Here is a 3,810-nt window from a genome sequence, read left to right as displayed (position 1 = left end):
GCAAGCTGAGGAATTATTGGAGTAGACAACCTATAAAACTTAAGGGCATGTTATTACAAAAGACGGGCAAAAATGGTATGTGGGCAAGACCTGTTAGCAAAGTCAGTTAAGGTCGGTGACCTGAGCCTCGTGTGCACAAGTTTGCGCGTGCGTTGGTGCGCGGGTGTCTGTGTACGTGTATATCCTTCTTTGTTTGATAGCGATCATTTCCACGCTGTCCGTGTGCAGCCGGAAAAGATCATCGATGCTGTTTGTGCGATCACAATGGTAATATCGCGGGGACGAGCCCAGGTTTTCTTCTTTACGCGAGATCATCGAAGATGAAATGGGTATTCCAGCTGCAGATTGTTAAGATTGCTACCAGTCAACTTAATGATTTAAGGCAAAAAGAGAGAGGAGCGTGGGCTCAGCAAGCGGAGACGCTCAGGCGAAACATAAGATTGTGCTACGTCCATTTTTAGCCACAACAACCAAGTCCGCCTCAAATGACACCTGGGCTGCAAAAATGCCCTGGTCGCAGGCGCGAACATCCACAGCGACTTTTGTTGGTGTCAAAGCCATGGGACGCCGGAAGTGCAATAACCGCACTCAAGGGTGACCCTGGGGTGATCACCCAAAGGTCATACGTGCGCGAATGGGGTCTCACCATGAAATCACACGGGTGTTGGCCGTGAAGTGCGCGCTGCCCACCCGGTGATGCGCGAAGGTTTTTGACCTGAGTTGCTTCTCGAGGTGGGTGGTTGGTGGGTGCAGCAATTTTGGGAAGGGGAGATCTGTATTATTGTGTTTTGCGGAAATGATGTCTGTTTTCAGATGCAGACGAAATGCACCATTGTTCTACAGACCAACAGCGTTCCCGTGACATCCGACATAATCTAAGTTAAACAGTCTCTTCCACCATATCAGATATCCGCGGTGTATTTTGACAAAGTTGCTGCCTACGCGTGAATGTCGTTGTACACTGTTGCTGCTCGTTCGGTTCTATTGTATTTGACAACACGCATTTTGATTCGTATTGCCTGTTTTGAATCTGCACTGTTTACAGCGCGCAGACCACGACCACGTGCCGACACAGGGAGGTGTACCTCTGGTCGCCAGATGCGTGTCAACTTTTCTCAAGCCTTTCAGGAGATTATTTTTCTGGAAATCACTCGCCTGCATGGAGTGTGAAAACATGCGGCGAGGAAACGCCCCGCACCATTCAGCATGTAACGAAAAGGCAGAACATTTGACTTGGCTAAGCTCTGAACGGTGGACGAATTCCGCTTTCGGCACCAACATCGCAGCTCTCGACTTATCCCACGCTGGCGACGGCCAGAGCTGCGATCAGCAGACCAGCAATGGATCATTCCTTTTTGCCTTACGGCATAAGGCTGGAATACGAGGAGCGGCATGTCAGTTAACGCCCTCGGTGCGGTGGAGGAGGCACAGAGAATAAGGGGGACATGATCTGTGACAACCGTTTGACACGATCTGCTCAATGCTAAACACAAAGAGCATCAGTGAGCATTTTAAGTCAGAACGTTCTACAAGCGCAAGGTTTCTCGTTATTTACCACGACGCACTGAAGCGGCGGGCGTCTAAGAATGCTAAAGCTATCAAAGCGATAAGACACTAGTGAAGCAGCTTTCTTGAGGGATCTCCAAACCATCAGCAGGTCCACAAAAAGCGCATTAAGGATATGATGAGTTCTTGCGAACGCCGTGGGATAGGAGTGAAGACTAGCCTCGGGGACATTGCAAATTCGAAGCCCACCTTTACGAAAATTCTGAGCATGTGACATGCCAAAATGCGACGAGAAGCGATAAAGCGACCGAAGTAGACGCCCAATGCAGCGGTGACATCTTAACGTATATCTATACAAACGTAAATCTATATAACGTATACTATCTAAACTTAAATATCTGAACGTACTGAATAAACATAGCGGTGATATCAACGGCAGTGGGCATCATGGATGGGCGACAACACCATCTCCGCTTCCAATAGTACTCACATAGGGGCACGCAGCATCGGCCAGGCATCGGGATTCCGCACCTACGGCAGACTTGGCCGCTGGGACACCAGGAGCCTCCAAGGCCACAGTAGCCCTGATTAGGGGCGCCTGGAAAGAAGGACGCGTTATGCGATGCCCTTATCTGATCCATCGGATGCTGCGTATCGCGACTGCCGCGCGCGGTACTGGTGCTGCGGCTGGTGATGCTACGCTGGGCTTGCCCCAACAACCAGTGGTGCCATTGGTGTACTTATGGTGTACTGGTGTGCTTCTAGTGACCTGCTGCGCGTAGTATACCGCTAGTTGCTGGGCTCCTCGAGCTGCACTCATTGGTCCCTAGTTTCCAAGCGTCAACGCATTCTGCGTATTTGGCAGAGTGGTTGGTTGGTGAATCCTGGCCTTACTAACACGCCAACGTGGTTCTTCGCCACATCCCCAGGGTACTTGTAGTATCGTCCGCTCTCACAGCCCGACCAAGCACGAAGTCAGGTGTTTCCGTGAGTATTTGCTCAATACCTCGGTAATAACAACAATAGCAATAATATAACGTCCGAGGCGTCCGAACACGTCGCGCCTCCGCCACGCGCCACCACCCAAGGCCCACTCTCTCCCGCAACTGCCACCTGCCTGGCGCGTAGGCGCCCTAAACAACCGCCATACACCACAGTACTCCTACTTGTTCTCAGCTCCTTTGCTGCTCAATTAGCTTAGCCGTCATCGACACTCAGTTCCCACCCACCTTCGACAGCGAAGACCGCCAGACAGAGCAGCAGCATCAGAGGTAGCAGGCGCATGGCTGACGACTGAAGGGTAACCTCATGCCTCAATCTGGACCCGTCCAACTGAAATGTGAAAGTTGGCATGAAAGGCCATTGGGGCACGTCAGTAACACGTGCCAACAACGACGCCGTCATCTGTAGACAGTTCAAAGCATTCTGACCTTTACAACAGGGGTTGAAGGCTCCTGGGGGAGGGGGGGGGGGGCTGCAACTCCCACGCTTTGAGAAGGCAGGGACCAAATCAGGGGATTACCCTGATTGTTCGCCGTATTCTGGGCGCGGGGTTGTGTCCACTTTCATTGATCCCCCCCTCCCTCCAACTCACCTGCGATACTACAGCCTTGCTTTGCAGCAAAGGCCTGACCTCTGCGGAACTGTCACGGCGTTTATGGATGTCAGGATACGCGCGAGCGACCCAGCAGCGTGTCACATGCCTCGCGGCTTCATCGAAGGCGGAGGAGAGGCTGGATAACTCCTCGAGGCCGTAGACCCTCAGTCCTCCAGATGACTTGCGTCGCGGAGGGTTGTCGTCAGCGCCTAACGGCGGCCATCGTGATGGCGTCTTATGCTGCTCAGTTGACGACCCCGCCTCCGCCCGTCGCCGTCCGACCCGCGGGTGGTGTTGGGCCGCGGGGGTTTGATATTAAGCGTGGAAAATGGGCGGAACGCTCAACGGTTGGTGGAACGCTTATCGCTCATATATATATATATAATATATATATATAATATATATATATATATACATGTGGTGTGCTGTGTTGTGTACATTATTAAAGTAATGGAACGATTTGCTCACAACCACAAGCATAGGCGTAGGAACGTTTCAAAAAGTGGGGGGGGGGCGGGCCAGACGTGAACTTCAAAAGCTTTTTTGGGACGCAAGCCCGAATGACCGGAGGGGGATGGGGTGGGGGGTAGAGATGGGGGTTATTATCCGCTATTTATCACGTAACACATCTTGGGAATAGTTAAATGGCATTGTTGCCTTGCTTAAATATGCATCTGCAGCTGTTTCTCACTGGTGCGAAACGATGC

At 51.7% G+C, this 3,810-nt stretch overlaps 1 long non-coding RNA gene across 1 annotated transcript; it reads right to left on the bottom strand.

Moving 5' to 3' along the window:
• Positions 1 to 899: 899 nt before the first annotated feature.
• LOC119113332 (uncharacterized) lies at positions 900 to 2,833 on the bottom strand. Its single transcript, XR_005095889.1, has 3 exons — positions 2,736 to 2,833; positions 1,997 to 2,104; positions 900 to 1,373 (listed from the first exon to the last, which is right to left on the bottom strand). It is a non-coding gene; the product is annotated as an uncharacterized LOC119113332 (long non-coding RNA).
• Positions 2,834 to 3,810: the final 977 nt, after the last annotated feature.

The sequence above is a fragment of the Pollicipes pollicipes genome, unplaced genomic scaffold (assembly GCF_011947565.3).
Source record: "Pollicipes pollicipes isolate AB1234 unplaced genomic scaffold, Ppol_2.1 Scaffold_7262;HRSCAF=8765_pilon_pilon_pilon, whole genome shotgun sequence".
NCBI classification, from domain to species: Eukaryota; Metazoa; Arthropoda; class Thecostraca; order Pollicipedomorpha; family Pollicipedidae; genus Pollicipes; species Pollicipes pollicipes.
Note: the sequence above shows the minus strand (reverse complement) of the source record. Positions and strands in the feature narration are given on the sequence as shown.